At 54.4% G+C, this 19,670-nt stretch overlaps 1 pseudogene; it reads left to right on the top strand.

The window, feature by feature from the left end:
* Positions 1–729: 729 nt before the first annotated feature.
* Positions 730–8,153, top strand: LOC119622758 (putative uncharacterized protein encoded by LINC02913; annotated as a pseudogene).
* The last annotated feature ends 11,517 nt before the right edge of the window (positions 8,154–19,670 follow it).

The raw sequence follows: 19,670 nt of genomic DNA on the forward strand, positions 1-19,670 counted from the left end.
CTGCTCAAGTCAAACAAAGTCAGTTTCTCTTGCTTATCACCACAGAAACCTGACTGGTTAGCCACTGAATGCCACCCCCGACTCTGCCCTGACTCACTGCATGACGCTGGGTAAGATGGCCCCTCTCTGGGCCTCAGTTTCTCCATCTGCATGGCTGAACTCACCTCCCACGCTGATGCCCCATGGCCCTGTGGCTGCTTTGGTCATCGTGGCTGACTTGGACTCGTGTGTTTGCTGCTGAGGATCGGTGGGGGCCTTCCCTGCCCTGACCCTGGAGGTCTATGGGGCATGCCTGGTTGGGGAGAGGGGATGACAATGGGGGAATCCTCAGCTGTGTAGTTGGGCTCCTAAGGACCAATGTCCTGATACCAAGGCTGTTGCTTTAATAGGCAGTGGTCCACTTCTCTTAAGCCCTTGTGCTTCAAATTTTTGGGAATCTGATAAAGGCTTTAGCTGCTTTCCTTAGACCAAAAAACCTTCCTCTACTCCCCTTGTTCCTTCTCTGCACACTTTCTTTTCACTTTTATTATTTTTTGAGGCAGGACCTTGCTCTGTCACCCAGGCTGGAGTGCAGTGGCGTGATCACAGCCCCCTGCAGCCTTGACCCCCCGGGCTCAAGCGATTCTCCCATCTCAGCCTCCTGAGTAGCTGGGACTATAGGTGCCAGCCACCATACTTGGCTAATTTTTGTTGTTGTGTTGTTTTAGTAGAGACGAGGTCTCACCATGTTGCCCAGGCTGGCATGCTTTAAGGTACAGTTTCCAGAGGAGGTGTAGGAGCAGCCTTCAGAGGCCTGTCCTGACCCTAAGATGACCAGCCTCTGGGTTTCCAGATCACAGCTTTGGCACGCAGGTCAGAGGCCAGGTACACTGGGCACTTTGTTAGTGTCGCTTCATGTCAACTCATCCACCTGAAGAGGACAGCATTTGAGGTTGCTATGTTTTCACCAAACCCTGGTTCATTGGCTTCCTCCTGGGCATGCAGCTGGACTGCATTTCCCAGCCTCCCTTGCAGTTAGGAGTGGCCACATGACCCAGCTCTGGCCTGTGCAATGGGAGCTGAAACGATGTGGCTCCTCTGCCCCTGGTTTAGCTTGGTCCACAAGCATCCTTCCATGCTATCCTCCACGCTCCCTCTTTCTTCTCCCACATGGTTACGGCAGAGGATAAGGCCTTAGGTGATGACAGGGTCACGGGGTGAAGGGGCCTGGGCCCCTGAGTGACCACATGGAGCAGAGCCCTTGCCCCTCCCTCCACCAGCCCCCAGGAGACTATAATGCAAGCAAGAAATAAACTTTTCTTCGGGAGCTGTTTCTTAACATTTGTTATGACTAAGTCAACGTTTTCATCATCCCCATCCAGGGGAGGTGCTTTTCCACTGAAAAGGAATCCATCTTAGGGCTCCTTTAAAATAGAGAGCTCCTCCAGTGCCTTTGGCCTGGGATCCCTGAAGCTGGAGAGTGTCTGCCTCTGGCCCCGAGCCTAGTGCCTGCCTGAACCTCAGGGCATCTTCTCTGGGGCTCTGATTTACGGTGACTCTGGGCTTCACCCCTTGCCCTCAGGTTCCCACCCCTGCTTTCCTCCTTCCTCGGGTCTGTAGTCTGTGGCCTTCCTCTTCCATCCTGTGGCCTCCCATTTACTTTGACCATTGTCTGGGGTTGAAAGACCAAGGTTCAGGGGTCAGGGGTATCTATTTTTTCCCCTTTTCCCTGACAAATTGCTCCCTGTGGGCAGGGCCCGGGCTGGCTCACTGTGAACTTCCTCCTGCACAGTAGAAGGTTGAGCACACAGGGGCCACTCCTGGGACGCTAAGTTCTTTGCAGTTCCACAGCCTGCAAGGCCCTGAGGGAGTTGCTCCCAGGATCCCATGTTCCCTGGGGCACTTGGATTCCAGAGAGAGAAGCTGGCCTCTGCTTCCGGCTCATTTCCTAAGTGAGCCACTGCAGGTCTCCAGGAAGGTGGAGCCCAGGAGTCACAGGCTGGGCAGCTGGCTCTGGCCTCTTTTCCCAGCGACACACAGCATTCTGGTCCCTGTCCCCAGCCCCTCCACGGCTGGGAGACCAAGAGACAGGTCTAATGCCCTGCCCAACCTATCCCCACTGTGGGAAACTCCATCAGCCTTCCTCCCAGGGAGGACCACTGTCCACCTTTTAAATAATTAAATTGGTCTCCAAACCACGAGTTACCAAACCCATCTGCCCTTGGTAATCTTCCAAAAAATTTACAACAACAACGCTCCTTGCTGTGTGCCAGGCCCCACGCTAAGCCACTTACACCCTAGATACCAATCCCTGGGGATGGATGTCGTCAGTATCCCCATTTTACAGATGAGGAAGGTGAGGTTCAAAGGCCTCCTGCATCCCGTCGCCCCCGCCCTGTACCAGCTTCGAATGCAGTGGCAGGGGGCCACAATCTTATGCCCAGGCCTGGTTCTCCCACCCCCCCAGCAGTGGGAGACAATGCCGGGGAGGCGGCACGAGGCTGCTCCCTCCCCAGGGGGCTCCCACAGCTCCCAAGTTCACTGACACTTGGGTTTCCTTCCTCTCCTCTGGCCCTCCCCTGGTCCCCTCTGCTGTACCCCCAGCTTGTCCCATCCACCCTTGAGCTCGACACATCTCCTTCCCTGGTTCCCACCATCAAAAGCACCTGCTGTGGGGCTTGGCTCTGTTTGGTTTCTCCAGAGCCTGCCCAGGGAGCTCTGCCTCTCGGAGGTTGTGTGCTCACTTTGCAAAACAGCAGAAATTTATAGCCCAAGTAATTGATCACGGCGCTTCTGCCTCCCTCCATCTCTCTCGGGCTCCTAATTCCCTTCTCCCGCTCTTCTCTTTTTTCTCAGCGCGCCATCTGTGGTGTCAGAGAAAAGGAAGCCAAAAGTAGGGGGGTGTTTCTAGTCCCAGTTCTGCCAATTACAAGTCACATGAACCTCAGTTTCCCCATCCGCAAAACGGAGAAGCTAATAATACCTGCTCACAAGTGTGCCGGGCCTGTGGATGCCGGGGCCGGGAGCAGCACCCGGACAGAGTGACTTCTGGCCCCGAGCCACCCTGTGGGGTGCGGGGTGGGGTGGGGGCCCACCTTCCCAGTGGGGACCGTGGGGCCAAGAGGGCTCAAGTCATTCACTCAGGGTCACAGATCTGGTAAACAGCAGCTCTGGGGCTTGAACCAGGTGAGTTGTGCCTCGAAGCCGGAACCATTAGGTGACACTCCCCCCACGCCAGCCCCAGGGCCCATCAGAAAACAGGTGAGGCTCACTGGGCCTCCCAGACCCCTATTTCACTCCATTCTGGAGGTAACCATGAGGCAGAAGCAGAGGCCACTGGGGCAAAGCGAACACTTTGCAAACTAGAGAGCTGTGAGGATGGAAGGAAACTTCACAAACATTCCCATCGCTCTTCAGCGCTGGCCCCCCCTGGATCAGACCCCTCCACTGTCTGCGAGACTCACGGGGACCTAACAGCTTCCCTGGTCCTCAGTCGCTGCCTCTCCCTCCAGAGAAACTGTATGACTAGGGGCCTCCCTCCTGCCAGGCCCCTACACCTGCCAGCCTCCAGGAAGGCCCACAGAACCTTCCAGAACAACTCGCAAATGATCCTGAAGAGCACTTCACTCGGCCTTCAGTGGCAGATGAGGCACTAGGCCTGGGAGGGGCGGCCCAGGTTCCCGGCCTGAGCCCTGGGGGGCCGGGGGCTGGAAACTCCCCTCTGAGCCCCACTCCAGGGCGGGGCTGAGGCCATTCCTGTCCTCTTCTGTTCCGGGGGATGGGGGACGAATGCTTCCAGGGGGGAACGTGCTTGTCTTCCCCTCCGCCCTCAGTCTAGCTTGTCTCTGCCTGTGCACGTCTCTCTGTCTCTCGCTGTCTCTGTGTGTGTCTTTCTCTCTAAGCCCCCAGCCCGCAGGTACGGGCTTGCTTCCTCCCATGCGTGGCCCCCAAGACCGAGCACAGCCCCTCCGGTGTCTGCATCCAAGGTGCCCGCAGCGCCCCGGCCTCCTCCCTTCCCTGGGGGCTGCTCTGGGCAGGGCGGTCCGCAGCTCGGGGGCGGCGGGCACGTTCTGTTCCCCGTTTTCGGGCGGGGACCGCAGGCTCCAGCCCCGGCGGCTGCCTGCTCCCGCCTGGCTGGCGGAGATGAGAGCCGGCTGCAGGGCTGGAAGCGAGGCAGCAGCACACAGAACAAACAGAATTTTTTTTTGCAACTAGAGGGGGAAGCACAGAGCTAAAAATAAAACGAAAAGATCAGTATCTGTCAGTCTGACAGCTGATTGGCTGCTCGGAGATGCATATAATTACCAGCAACTGGCGCTGGGTAGGCAAAGCCGGGAGAAACTGCTGAGACGAGGTTAGGATTTAACCTTTAAATTCTGGAGCCATCGGAAACCGAGGGGAGGACGACGGGTGTCGGTGCTAATGAGGCTGGGGGCGGGCGGTGGGCGGTGGGCCTCCGAGTCCGGGGCAGGTCTCGGGGGCTCCCCGGGGAAGGCCCCGCGAGCCCTTGGCCCTGGCGGCCTCCGCCATCAGACTGGGAATGTCTCTGATTGGGTGGCCAGGAGGCGGTGGCCCTCCTCCCCGCCCACCTGAGGGGTGTTTTCTTCCGCGAAGCTAGGGTCTTACCTGGGAGGCAGGGAGGGAGGGGGCTGCCTGAGGCCCTGGGCCCCTCCGGGACCGGCGCACCCCGTCTCACCCACATTCCTTCGCCTTTCCCCGCCCAGTGTGGATTTCCAAAATCCATCCCCGCTCCCCTCCTTCCTTCACCCCAAGTCACCCCTGTTCCCAGCTCTGTTTCTTGCCCCACCCAGGGAGGGCTTTTCTGCACCTCAGGCTTGTCCTAGGGCCCCGAGAGAGACAAAAACTGTGGCAGTTGAGGGGTGTCGTGCCCTCCCTAAGCCTCAATTTCTTCATCTCTTAAAGGGAAGTGATGAAAATTGGGTCCACCTACTGCTGGTCAAATGCCAGGGCTGCTGTTGGCTCTTTCACCTGAGCCAGGAGTCAGGAAATCGGGGTTCTAGTCCAGCTGGGAATTGTCCCAGTGTGAACTGGGAATAAGAGTTCCTGCCCTCTGACCTCTCCAGGTGGCAGTGGGGACCACGTGAGATGGTGTATGTGGTCTTGAGCAATAAACTGCACCTGTCGGGGGAGGTGGGTGAGGACACCTGCAGCCCCTTGAACCCACCACTTTTCCAGGCCCTTGCCCAGGCTGTGGCCTCTGCCTGGAACCCCTTTTCTTCCCACGCAAACCCTTGCCTTCAGTGCCTCTTTCTCTGGGAAGCCCTCTCTGTTGCCCAGCGCATCCTCTTCTGCCCACCCTGGGTTTCGCACCCCATGCTCAGGCCCTGATTGCCTGCTTTGCAGACAGGGCTGTGAGCTCCATGAGGGCAGGAACCACATGGCTGTTCACAGCTGTGTTGCCAGGGCCCGGCCTGGAGCCCCTCAGGAAGTGAGACATCTGAATCCTCTGCTCTGTGACCACCTTGGCCAGGGCACCCAGGCTTGGAGCAAGCAGCAGCTTCATGGGTGGGGAGCCACGTTTCTCCACCACATCGGCAGGCCCTAAGAGGGCATTCGCTTGGTTCTGCCCTCAGAGCACTGATGCCCAGGGACACTGCCCTTTACGTATGCCACCTAAGAAAGGATGCAACCTTAGAGGGGGCAGGGATAAGCATGGTCCCAGACCCTGTTGTCCCCTCCTAAGATAGTTCCCAGTTCTGCCTGTCCAGCCCTGGCCTTTTGCCTGTGCTGTCTGGGACAGTGGGTTGAGCTGCCGCTGAGTGGTGCGACCTAGAAAACCCACACTGACCTATAGGAGGCGCTGCCCAGAGCTCCTGACTGGGGTGGGTGCGAAGGAGAGGTGGGTGAGGGGGGCAGAGAGAAATCGTGTTAGTAGCTCGCATGTCAATCGTCTAGCTGTGTGCCTGCCTCTCTCATGTATTTCCTGGGGATTATTTCCTAGAATTCCCACAAGAGCCCCCTGCAGGCGGTGCGATTGTTATCTATGATTTGCAGATGAGGAAACTGAGGCACAGAGTAGTTAAGCAACGCACCCAGGACCCTACAGCTAGGGAGGACAGAGGCTGGATCCAGCCCAGTCCCCTGTCTCCTGGGACCAGGCCCAGCGCTCCCACTTCTCTGATAAGGATAAAAAGGAGGGAGTGGGAAGGGAGATTCCAGAGGCAGCTACCATGAGACCTCCCGGCAGAGAGGCTGGAAAATGTCTTTTGTGTGTGGTACGCAGAGGAATTCCCCTTTGGTGTCTCTTTGAAAGATTTCGGGAAGATTTAAACTGCTTTTCAGTGATTTGGGGATGTCAGACTGGTGTTTTTCTGAGCGTGACACTGTGATGAGACTGGCCTCCAAGGCAGCCCGGTTTTACACAGGTTATGTTAATAGAACTTCTGCAGCTGCAAGAGCAGCTTCCGCCGACTGAGCGCTCACCCCGGGGTCCATGAGCGCTCACTCCGGGGTCCATGCTAGACTCAGCCTTGACTCGGATGCCCACCCTGAACCCCACCCGAGAAAGGGATTATTTAATCCCTGTGTTATTTCCTTACAACTGATGTCAGAATCTGCTCATCTCCAAATTCGCTGTCTCCCCCTGTTAGGAGTGAGCTTGGTGAGGGCTCCAATCTGGTCTCTCCCATTCATGGCTGAGTCCCTGGCACCCAGCATCAGCCCCGCATGGAGGAGCCAGTCAATAAAGCTTTGCTGGACACATTTCAGATGAAGAGACTGAGGGTCAGAGAGGTCACATGGCTTGCTTGGAAGAAACATCAGATTTGTCTGTCTCAAGAGTCCATTTCTGGCTCCCACCTCACACAGCTGCTTAAGAGACACCCCCCGCCCAAGAGAGCCTCAGAGCCTGAGTCTTTCCCCGCTCTGCCCGTTCTCAGGCCTTATACTAAAACCAGTGAGGCCTCTGAACTGCTGTCTGCCCCCCAACCTTTTCCTTCCTTATCTAGGAATCAGGCAAAAGTTGGCCAGAGTTAGCTCAGTCTCAGGGAAGTTGCATTCTTCTAGAGTCACTCGGTTTTGCGTGACCCGATTCAAATTTTCCATGTTTGTCACTTTGATTCCCACTCCGAGAAGTTTTCTCAGTACATATAACCTTCCCATGTGATGACTGGCCTGGGTATTCATATGTGCATTTGATACCTGTTGTTTATCTCCTGGGGATCCCCTGGTTCAGGGAGGTTTAAGCAGGTGTCCTGGTGAGACTGGGGTTATCATCAGAGACTCTCAGGGTTGGAGCTTGGCCCTGCCACTGAGTGGCCTTGGGAGTCTCATTTGACCTCTCTGAACCTTGAATTCCTCACTTGTGAAATGGGGACACGTTGACCTCCTGCATGGCAAGTGTCTTGCTTGATGTCTGGCCAAAAGACCAATACTGCCGTCACTCACTGCCAGAGAGGCCCTGCACGTGGATTTGAGAGTTTGCTGGGTTTTGTTTGTCCTAAGCGAATGACCGACCATGTACAGGCTGATGGATTTTGTAGGTGCAACGTCCCTAACACAATCAACCTCTCTCCTCAAAAGACCATGAGCATGCCTGGATTCAGAGGGCACCGTGTGTGGGGGGCTGGCGTGGGCTCGTGTCCGCAGCTGGGTCTGGCTTCTAGGGTTCCAGGCTCAGGCAGGAGGGTGGGGTCCCAGGAGGTCATCTCTCTCTCCTTAACCTGGACCCTTTGGAAGTTGGTTTCCAAATATCCTGAATTCCTGTTCCTTACTATTGTGGCTCAGTACAGCGCTTGGCCCGGCAGCACGAGCCTGGTTGGTGTTAGTCTGCTGGGGAACGGGAAAAAGAAGAGAAACGTGAAGCTTTCCCTTAAAAACAAAAAACAAAAACAAACTCTCACATCTCCCACCAATAACACACCATCTTTATCCCTAAACTTTAAGAAAGGTTGTTGCCAGGCGCGGTGGCTCACGCCTGTAATCCCAGCACTTTGGGAGGCCGAGGCAGGTGGATCACCTGAGGTTGAGGCTTTGAGACCAGCCTGACCAACATGGAGAAACCTTGTCTCTACTAAAAATACAAAATTAGCTGGGCGTAGTGGCGCATGCCTCTAATCCCAGCTGCTCGGGAGGCTGAGGCAGGAGAATGACTTGAACCTGGGAGGCACAGTTTGTGGTGAGCCAAGATTGCACCATTGCACTCCAGCCTGGGCAACAAGAGGGAAACTCCATCTCAAAAAAAAAAAAAAAAAAAAAAAAAAGAAAGAAAGAAAAGAAAAAGAAATGTTTTGGGAAACTATCTGCCTGAACTCCAGGCAATACCAGAACCTTCCTTGTGTTCAGCATTGCATGGGGAGTGTCAGACAGCGAGGCCCCACTTGTGGACAGGTCTGTGCTCTGCGACGTGCCAGCCTCTTCACTGCCCAGGTCATCCTCACCTCCACCCCATGAGGTGCAACTAGATGAGACTGCACTTCCCAGATGAGGAAGATGAGGCACAGAGAGCTGAGAGGCCCGGCTGAAGTTCCCACAGTGAGAAAAGTCAGTAGCCCAGCTGTGGGCTTGAGCCCCGGGTACTCTAGTGAGCAGGATGGAGTCCTGGTCTTTGGCGAGGCTCAGCTTGGTGGGGGAGACACATCCCCAACCCCAGATAGACTTTGAGTTCTGGAAGCCAAGCACTGGGGGAGCTTTCTGGGAACAAGCGTGAACCACACATGGAGTCGCTCGTGTCTCCCAGGAGAGGGGGACACATGCACAGACTGTGAACACATGGGCCTAAGAGGGGCCACCCAGGGCTGCAGAACTGACCATCCCATACAAAATCACTGAAAAGACCCCCACAGACCTTGCTTAAAAATAGTCTGCTTGGCCAGGCGTGGTGGCTCACACCTGTAGTCCTAGCACTTTGGGAGGCCGAGGTGGGTGGATCCCTTGAGGCCAGGAGTTCGAGACCAGCCTGGCCAACATGGTGAAACCCCATCTCTATAAAAATACAAAAGATTAGCCGGGCATGGTGGCGGATGCCTGTAATCCCAGCTACTTAGGAGGCTGAGGCAGGAGAATAGCTTGAACCTGGGAGGCAGAGGTTGCATTGAGCTGAGATCACACCGCTGCACTCCAGCCTGGGCAACAGAGCGAGACTCCATCTCAAAAAAAGTCTCCTGGCGGTGTGTCCCCATCAGAGTTCAGGTCCTTCATTGTAGATGGATGGTGCATCTTTTACATCTCAAAGTGGACTCCTTTTGAAACCACATTTGAAACCCAGTTGACATTCCCTTCCTGAGAATGTCCCGGTTCATGGTCCTGGAGACCTCTGGACCTGGGTGTCCATCTACTAGACACGTAAAAACCATTTCTAAGTACCCCTTGTGGACCAGGCTTACACCTGTAATCCCAGCACTCAGGGAGGCTGAGGCAGGAGGATTGCTCGAGCCCAGGAGTTTGAGACCAGCCTGGGCAGCATGGTGAGACCCTGTCGCTACAAAGAGTAAGATGATTTGCGGGACATGGTGGTGGGCACCTGTAGTCCTAGTTACTCGGAGGCTGAGGTAAGAAGAGCACTTGAGCCCAGGAGGTTGAGGCTGCAGTGAGCCATGATTGCGCCACTGCACTCCAGCCTGGGCAACACAGCGAGATCCTGTCTCAAAAAAAAAAAAAAAAAAAAAAAGACCCTTGTGTCCCTCCCCTGCAATCCTGTGCTGGGCCCAGAGGTGGCTTCCAGTCCAGAATGGAGAAGACGCATTCCGGTTGTCATGGGCTCTGGGGACCCCACCTCCTCCAGGCTGCTGGCAGATGGAGGAAATGTGTCTGGGGCAGAGGCTGCAAGCTGAAGTTGCCAGTTGATAGCAGCACCTACTGTATCCATCTGACCTTCCAGCTCTCACCTTTAACCTTTGCACTCTCCTGACCAGTATCTCCAAGGCCTCCAACCTCCTGTGGTTGTGGGCTGGAAGTGAGAGGGGTAGGGGAGGGAAGAGGTCTGCCTGGAAGGAGCCAGGGAAGCAGCTGGGGTGGAAGCCCCGCAGAGACCCCACTTCCTGGAATGCTTCTGGGCTGGCCGCACCCCCACCCTTGGTGCAGGTTTCTACAAGAAATTCAAGTGTGTCTGCGGCTGGATTCTGCCAGGCACCCCTGCAAACCTGCAAACAAGAACCTACATGTCCTTGAGGACAGCTTGCAAGAGAACATGGGGCGAGGAGCATCTAGTGAAAACCCAGGATGAGTGCACGAGGTGCCCCTTCCCATCCTGGGCCTCTCAGGGCAGCCTGTGGCCACCCCCATCACCAGCAGGGCTGGGTGGAAGTGGGGAAGCAAGGACTTTATTTTAAAGAAAAGATGGGCCAGGCGTGGTGGCTCATGCCTGTAATCTCCGCACTTTGGGAGGCTGAGATGGACGGATCACGAGGTCAGGAGTTCGAGACCAGCCTGGCCAACATGGTAAAACCCTGTCTGTACTAAAGATACAAAAAAAATTAGCTGAGCATAGTAGTGCATGCCTGTAATCCCAGCTACTTGGGAGGCTGAGGCAGGAGAATCGTTTGAACCCACCCACGAGGTGGAGGTTGCAGTGAGCTGAGATCATGCCACTGTACTCCAGCCTGGGCAACAGGGTGAGACTCTGTCTCAAAAAAAAAAAAAAAAAAAAAAAAAAAGCCAGGTGTGGTGGCTCACGCCTGTAATCCCAGCACTTTGAGAGACCAAGGCAGGATAAACATTTGGGGTCAGGAGTTCGAGACCAGCCCAGATAACATGGCGAAACCCTGTCTCTACTAAAAATACAAAAATTAGCCAGGTGTGGTGGCAGGCGCCTGTAATCCCAGCTACTCAGGAGGCTGAGGCAGGAGAATCACCTGAACCCGGGAGGTGGAGGTTGCAGTGAGCAGAGATCATACCGTTGCACTCCAGCCTGGGCGACAAGAGCAAGACTCCAACTGAAGAAAAAAAAAAATAGATAGTAGGTGCCACCGCAGATAAATAATCCAGAAAAATGCCTTCCCTTCCCTCAAATTTCTCAACTAATTCTCTCTCTGTTCCCACTGGGAAAGTCCCTCCTTCTGTTATTTGCCCCAAGGCCCATGTTTGGCCAACAAGCAAACTGCATTTGTTAAGTAACATAAGCGTTCTCATTTTGGGTTAGTGAACGGCAGAGATGATGCCTGTTAACTCCCATCAGCTCCCAGGAGACTGAACAGGCACAGTGGGCTGACACCATCCCACCCAAAGCAAAGAAACATGGTGGAGGAAGCCCGGGGTGGCCTGGCCCACAGTAAAGGTGCAGTGACCGGTCAGGGACTGGGAGAGGCTGTGAATAGCATGGAGCCAGCCTCCCACACCAGAGAGCCTTTGAAGGCTTGCTCCATGGAACCCCCACTTGGGAACTGCTGGGCTAAGCCAGTTGGATGGAGGTACAGTTCTGACCATCCCCGTGGCCACTCTCACTTCCCCTAGACAGCAGGGTATCCAGGGAGAACTCAGTGGCTATGGGATCACCCTGACTCTGCCATTTAGTAGGCTGACCTTGGGGAGATGGCCACCCCTCTCTGAGCCCTTGGGTCCCCAGGGCCTCCTTCCTGGGTTGGGAGTGCTCCGTAAGGACCAAGTGTCTTTCATGTTGCTGTCACCTCTCTTTCAGGTCTCCTGACTTTCCACCATGTCATGCAATGATCATCTTGCTGGATTTCTGTGATGAGAGAGGGATGCTGTGGCAAAGAATAAACACGGAAATGGGTCTTGGGAAATTCTGCTGGAGCCCCTCTGAGGAGTGGTCTGTGATGGGACAGAGGCCCTGGAAGGGGAGGCAGGAAGGCAGGTGTGGCTGCCCCTTAGTAGGCAGGCCAAGGGCACCCTGCAACCAGGGTGCATCCAAGCGCTCCCCAACCTTAATGTGCTTTGACCTGCTGTGGAGTCTCATTCAGATGCAGGTTCTGAGGGAGCAGGCCTGGGCAGGGGCTCCCAGGTAAGATGGAGGCTGTGCCAGCTGGGACCACATTCTTTGTAGTAAGGATGTCACGAATTGCCTTCACCCTCAGTGCCCGTGCCTGAGCCTCTGGCTGGAGGGAAATGGGCAGGCCACTTGGTATCTGCAGAGATGCCTCCAGAAAGGCCCGAGAGCCCCAGAATGCGCGTGTCAGGAAACACGAAGCAACATGAGGGTAAAATTATGTTTTTAACAAAAGAAAAGACCTCTGCCTTGTAGCGTGTAGACAGATTTCTATTCCCACCCCCACGCAGCCCCAGGGACCTGAAAGAATGTGGTTTTCTGAGCACAGCCTTCCCTTGCTGAAGGGGGTGGATCCGCTCTTAAAAAGTTGCTTGTAAAATGAATTTTTCTATCAAATGTTATTTTCCAGTGGCTTGTGTTTTAAGACCATGGTTTCATTCCCACTGAGAAATACCCAGCTCTGAGGCCTTGGTGTTCCGGATGCAGCAACCACGAAGGGGTGGGGGCTCAAGGGTGCAGTCCAACCCATGTGTCCGTGTGTGGCAGAGCTGATGGGAGCTGACACTAGGATTTGGGATTCAAAGTCTGAATCCCAAGTGCTCCCCAAATGAGCTAAGGTACCTGGCCAGACCCTGGCCCAACACCGATTGTAAGATGGGAGGAGGCCAGGTGCGGTGGTTCACGCCTGTGATCCCAGCACTTTGGGAGGCCGAGGCAGGCAGATCATGAGGTTAGGAGTTTGAGACCAACCTGGCCAGGCCGGGCGCGGTGGCTCAAGCCTGTAATCCCAGCACTTTGGGAGGCCGAGACGGGCGGATCACGAGGTCAGGAGATCGAGACCGTCATGGCTAACACGGTGAAACCCCGTCTCTACTAAAAAAAAATACAAAAAACTAGCCGGGCGAGGTGGCGGCGCCTGTAGTCCCAGCTACTCGGGAGGCTGAGGCAGGAGAATGGCGTAAACCCGGGAGGCGGAGCTTGCAGTGAGCTGAGATCTGGCCACTACACTCCAGCCCGGGCGACAGAGCCAGACTCCGTCTCAAAAAAAAAAAAAAAAAAAAAAAAAAAGAGACCAACCTGGCCAACATGGTGAAACCCCGTCTCTACTAAAAGTACAAAAAAAAATTTAGCTGGGCGTGGTAGTGGGTAGCTGTAATCCCAGCTACTTGGGAGGCTGAGGCAGGAGAATCGCTTGAACCCGGGAGGCAGATGTTGCAGTGAGCCGAGATCACGCCACTGCACTCCAGCCCAGGCAACAGTGCGAGACCGCATCTCAAAATAAATAAATAAATAAATAAATAAATAATAATAATAAGATGGGAGGGACCAGAGGTGGCCCAGGGCAAACCAGCCCCTCAACCAGAAAAGGAGCCAGGAGCCAGGGGCCCATCATGGCAGAGCAGCCATCTGGTCCTTGTATCTTATACTGTAGGTCAGACTCTGGATATTATTATTATTATTATTATTTTGAGATGGAGTCTCTCTCTGTTGCCCAGGCTGGAGTGCAGTGGTGCCATCTCGGCTCACTGCAATCTCTGCCTCCCGGGTTCAAGCGATTCTCCTGCCTCAGCCTCTTGAGTAGCTGGGATTACAGGTGCCCACCACGGCGCCCAGCTAATTTTTGTATTTTTAGTAAAGGCAGGGTTTCGCCGCGTTGCCCGGGCTGGTCTCGAACTCCTAACCCCAAATGTTTCTCCTGCCTCGGCCTACCAAAGTGCTGGGATTACAGGCATGAGCCACCATGCCCGGCCGGACTCTGGATATTAGGCTGTGAGTATTTTTGGTTATTTTTATTTATTTTTTTATTTATTTAGAGACAGGGTCTTGTTCTGTTGTTCAAACTGGAGTGTAATGGCATGATCTTAGCTCACCACAGCCTTTAATTTTAGAGATAGGGTCTCACCTTGTCACCCAAGAACCTTGAACTCCTGGGCTCAAGAAATCCTCCCGCCTTAGCCTCCCGAGGAGCTTGGACAACACTGGCTTTTGTTGTTGTTGTTGGAGAAGTGGTTTTACCATGCTGCCCAGCCAGGCTGGCCTCCAGTGATCCTCTTGCCTCAGTCTCCCAAAGCGCCTGGGATTACAGGCATAAGCCACTGGGCCTGGCCTATTTTTAGTTTTATATTGGGCACAATTGTTTAAAGTATTCAAGGAATCAGTTACCATGACAGTTTGGCTCTGTGTCCCAAAGCGTGCTCTGAGGCTCTGACACCAGAGTTCCACAGTCAAAGGCCCCCGAGAAGTGCTATGTTAAGGGAACGGCTTCCTCGCCTGGAGGGGTCTACTTTAATATGCCAAGGAGCATGGGAATCTTGAACAGGAGACTGGAATCCACAGTCTTCCTCCATTCAACTGACCTTGGTTTTCCAGAGCAAAGCCTGGGATCAGCATTCCAAGGAACACACTTTGGAAACATAGTCTCTGGGAGGTTCTCATAACTAAAAGGTCTCTGTTTCTGAATTAGTTCCTTACCTACTGTGGAGTACAAATTATCTCAAACTTAGTGGCTTAAAATAGGCATTTTAGTATCTCAGTTTCTGTGGGTCAGGAATTCAGATGTGGCTTAGCTGGCTGGTCTCTCTTAATGTTGCCATCGGTATATCAACTGGGGCTACGGTCATCTGAAGGCTTGACTGAGGATAGAGGATCTGTTTCCTAAATGGCTCACTGACATGGCTGACAAAAAGGCTTCAGCTCCATGCTGTGCAGACTTCAGCAGGCTGCTTGAGTTTCCCCACAATATGGCGGCTGGCTTCTCAGAGTGAGTGATGCAAGAGAGTGAGACTGAAGCTGTAGTACCTTTTATGACCTAGCCTTGGACAGTATATGCAGTCATTTCCTCAGTATCCTACTGGTTATGCAAGGCCAGCCTGATTCATTGTGGAAAGGTATGAATGCCAGGAGGCGGGAATCGTTTGGAGACCATCTTGGAGGCCGACTGCCATAGGAACCATGACTTTGGTACCAGGACAGATAACTTGCCTCATTCGCACAGTTGCTTTTTCTTACCATTTTGTAGACATGAGTAACATTGGGAAGTGAACCTGTTAACTTGCGATACGAAGAGAAAAGGAAGAGACCAAGAATTTATCAGCCACACCAAGCCCTGGCGGACAGTGGTACTAATTACCCAGCCTCCCTTCCTGGGTGCTCACTCTGCACCAGGTACCTCATGGGCCTCAGGGTCCTATGCAACCCCTGCCCCCATACAGCATGTTCCACTGATAATTTTGAGTCAGGTCACTCATGCCTATGAAATGCATGAAATGGGATTTTTTTGTGATGTTGGCTATGGCAACACACGCAGCTCTGCCTGATGGAAGTTGAGACAAAATCGGTAACCTGAGTGAACCCGTGTGGAGAAGATTTGAGCAGAGAGTAAACTTAGGATGGATAAATGCCCATGATAAACAAATAATAAATAGATGAGATAAAATATTTATTTCATGTATAGGATAAGGATTAAGTACGTTAACAAGACGAGGAGTCAGGGTGAGCCTGGGGAATCCCTGGTTTCGCTGGAGCCTCCTTGCTGGGAGAAGTATCACATCTCTAGGCTGGGGCAGCAGCAGGGCTCCCTGGTTGGGAGGCCTAGTGGTGACACCTGGAACACCTGGTAGTGAGCCCCAGAATGCCTGTGTCCTAGGCCGACCCATACTGATCATGAGCTGTGTGATCCAGGCAAGTGACTTCACGGACCTCAGTTTCCCATCTGCAAAATGGGATGATAACAGCAAACTTCACCACTTGCGATGAGGATTCGGAAGGTGAATCCTTGGCCCAGTACAAGGCCTGTAAGGTGTTTCACATGGCAGAGTTGGTGGCGGGTCACCAAGGTGGTGGCGTCCCAGGTTGAAGGAACCTTTCTAGAACTTCCATTGCCTGGAAGCATCCAATGACACACAGTGGACCCTGAACCACAAAACAGACTGTAGTGACTGCTGGGGCCTCCCGCAGGGGTGATCTCCGAGGAGGCTGGGAGGAACTCAGCCCTTTCTTCTGCTGGGGGCATGTGCAGGCCTGGAGACTGCCCGGCCCCTTCCTGTCCTGTTGTGGCATGATTTTCAACAGAGGGAGGATTCTGGGCATGTTTTCCCTCGGAAGTCTCACCAGGCTGAGCAGGACTTAGAGGAACTCCGGCTACGTTTGCTGTCCCAACGAATAGACCAGCTATAGAAAGAACAGGCCCTATGAGAGATAGAGAAAGGGAGCTTTGGTGGGGGAGATTTGGGGGTCTTTCCTGTGGGTACCAAGGTTCTGGGCAGCTGGGTGTGCTGGCCTCCTCTCTGGACATGCTCTGTGGGCATCCTGGCTGTAAATTCCAGGTCCCCCTGCCAGGGATTCCTTCTCTGAGTCTGCAACAAGAGTGAAAATCCATCTCAAAAATAAAATAAAATAAAAAAGCGAGGCGGCTGTGGGCCTAGATGATCTCTCAGCCCCTCCCAACTTCAACACTCTGATTATTTGCTGCATTTATGGAGCTCCAGCTGTATGCAGGAGTGGTGTCTGGGAGATGGGAGGTGCTGACCCCACCCCGGGAGGGAGAGCCAACCTGAGCCTGCTGATTCTGTGTGGCCTGGGATGGCAGAATGGCCATGTGGGCTGCAGGAGAGCCTAATACCAGGCCCAGCTGCCACCTGAAACGTGTCCTGTTGGGGGCATTTTGGAGTGGTTCAGGTGTTCTGGTCTTAGAGTCCATTCGATTTGTGCATGAAAATATGCTAGCGGCCTCTTTCCGTTAAGGTTCTGTTTTTTGTTGTTGTTGTTGTTTTGTTTTGAGACGCAGTTTGGCTCGTATTTTTTTTTTTTTTTTTTTTTTTTGAGACAGAGTCTCACTCTGTGCCCCAGGCTGGAGTGCAGTGGCGCAATCTCGGCTCACTGCAAGCTCCGCCTCCCGGGTTCCCGCCATTCTCCTGCCTCAGCCTCCTGAGTAGCTGGGAGCACAGGCGCCCGCCACCGTGCCCAGCTAATTTTTTATATTTTTAGTAGAGACGGGGTTTCACCGTGTTAGCCAGGATGGTCTCGATCTCCTGACCTTGTGATCCGCCCGCCTCGGCCTCCCAAAGTGCTGGGATTATAGGCGTGAGCCACCGCGCCCGGCACAGTTTTGCTCTTGTTATCCAAACTGGAGTAAATGGCATGATCTCTGCTCACCGCAACCTCTGCCTCCCAGATTCAAGCGATTTTCCTGCCTCAGCCTCCCGAGTAGCTGGGATTACAGGCATGTGCTACCATGCCTGGCTAATTTTTTATTTTTAGAGATGGGGTTTCTCCATTTGGTCAGCCTGGTCTTGAACTCCCAACCTCAGGTGATCCGCCTGCCTCGGCCTCCCAAAGTGCTGGGATTACAGCTGTGAGCCACTGAGCCCAGTCTTTTTTTTTTTTGAGACAGAGTCTCGCTCTGTCGCCCAGGCTGGAGTGCAGTGGCGCAATCTCGGCTCACTGCAACCTCCACCTCCTGGGTTCAAGTGATTCTCCTGCCTCAGCCTCCCAAGTAGCTGGGACTACAGGTGAACACCACCACACTGAGCTAATTTTTGTATTTTTAGTATAGACGGGGTTTCTCCATATTGGCCAGGCTGGTCTGGATCTCCTGACCTCGTGGTCCGCCTGCCTCAGCCTCCCCAAAGTGCTAGGATTATAGGCGTGAGCCACCACGCTCGGCCCAAGGTTCTGTTTTTATTCAGGCATCTTAGGGCTTAGAGGTAAACTTGACCATGTCATTCCACACATAAGCCCTTCCCTGGCTCCTCACTGACCTCAGATGACGGTCCATGCTGGGAGTGGCCTCAAGGCCTTCTGGGACCTGGCATGGGCCAAGCTCTCCCACCTGGGGGCTTTCCTCCCCTTCCTCTCTCTCCTCCAGAAACACAAATTGAAACATGCCAACGTCTCTCTTCCCTCTAGAGCCTCACACTTGCTGCCTCCTCTGCCTGGAACTCTCCCTCTGCTCTCACAGGGCTCCCTAAATGTCACTTCCTCCAGGAAGCCCTCCCTGATGAGTTGAGCCACTTTAGTTTGTGCTCAGGCTCACCCTGCACGTCTTGGTTGCACTCATCACCGTAACGATCTAAAACACATGTCTGCTTATGAGACCCGCATCCCACCCCCCTCCGTGCTGGGGCCACTCTTGGATTTTCATGCCTGCTGCCAGCACCCAGGGGAAGCTCCGGAAATGTCTGCTGGGTGAGTCATGAACACGGAACCTGTTGATCCAGGTTGGTAATCAGAGGCCGGGCCTGCCAGCAAATCACCTGACCCGGTCACCCACAGCCTGGGAAGGACTGTGGCGGCCGCCGCCCAGCTCCCTCCTTCCTCCGCTTGAAGGCTCTGCCTGGAAGGAGCGAAGGGGTTAAGTGTTTCTGGCGGCCTCGTGCTGTGTCTGCTGCAGATCCCCCTTCCGGGGCTGCAGCAACCCGAGGTTGGCGAGGAATGTTTGCAATGCAGAGCTAGGAAGAGGGCGGGCTGCTGGAGGTGGGGGCCGAGGCAGGCCCGCGGCCAGGCTCCCCAGTTGAGCAATGGCCCTGCTGGTTCCTGTAACTTGGACCCCTCCTGCCTTTTCCCGCCCTGCCGGCTTCCTCCACCCCGGCTGGGCTGCCTGCCGGGCAGTGAGGGTGGCCTGCACTTGGTTGCAGAGGGAGGTGGAGGGACAGAGGGCCAGGTAGCCTGGAGGTCAAGACTGAAAGAGAGGAGCTCCCTGAGAGACAGAGCAGGGGTGCAGTCGGCTCAGCCACCCTAGCCCAGAGAAGCGGGGCCCTTTCCAAGGTCACACAGCGAGACACCAGTGAATTGGGCCACAGCTCTTGGGTCTGGCCTCTTTAGTTCCCATAACTCTAGGCTGCAACTCCCACACACAGCACGGAGGTCATATTGCCACTCAGCTGGGAAGCTTTGAACCACAGGGGACCCTCTCCCAACTGAAGGCAAAGCCCTTTCACCCCAGTGCCCTGGGTTGGCCTCTTCACCTAATCCCCAGGGTCTCAGAGAGGACAGTGCACCCCCTGGTCTAGGTGCACCCCCCATCCTGCCATTAACTCCCCAGCACTGCCCACTGCCCGGCCAGGTCTTGGGGACCTTGTTCCTCGCTTCTGGGAGTATGAAGGAAATGAATGAAGGCCAAACTTGAGCTGGTTCTCGAAAACCCTCTGTCCCCTCTTCCTCCGGGTCTTTTCAAGGAAGGACCGAACCGGGCACGGTGGCTCATGCCTGTAATCCCAGCACTTTGGGAGGCTGAGGTAGGTGGATCACCTGAGATCAGGAGCTCGAGATCAGCCTGGCCAACATAGTGAAACCCCGTTTCTACTAAAAATAGAAAAAATTAGCTGGGCATGGTGGTGGGTGCCTGTAATCCCAGCTATTCTGGAGGCTGAAGCAGGAGAATCGCTTGAACCCAGGAGTTGGAGGTTGCAGTGAGCTGAGATCGCGCCATTGCACTCCAGCGTGAGTAACAAGAGCAAAACACCGTCTCAAAAAAAAAAAAGAAGGACCTTCATGAGTATCACATATTCGCGTGGGCTCAGACACAAAACTCTTTCTCCACAAGCACCCCCCTCCTTTGGGGGGAAACTGTGTCCCTTGACACTGTGGGATGAGCGCCTCCCTCTGCCAGCAGTATTTCCTTCCCGGGGGACCTCTGGGGAGGTGGCCTTGCAGTCAGGCACACCTGGTTTGAATCCCAGCAGCACCACCTTCAAGCTTCCTGGCTTTGCCACACCTCTCTGAGCCTCAGTTTCCTTATCTGTGCCTTGGAATTCACAGAAGCCTCAGTCTCATTCGGCTAGGGCTCAGG

Source organism: Chlorocebus sabaeus, chromosome 12 (genome assembly GCF_047675955.1).
Source record: "Chlorocebus sabaeus isolate Y175 chromosome 12, mChlSab1.0.hap1, whole genome shotgun sequence".
Taxonomy (NCBI): domain Eukaryota; kingdom Metazoa; phylum Chordata; class Mammalia; order Primates; family Cercopithecidae; genus Chlorocebus; species Chlorocebus sabaeus.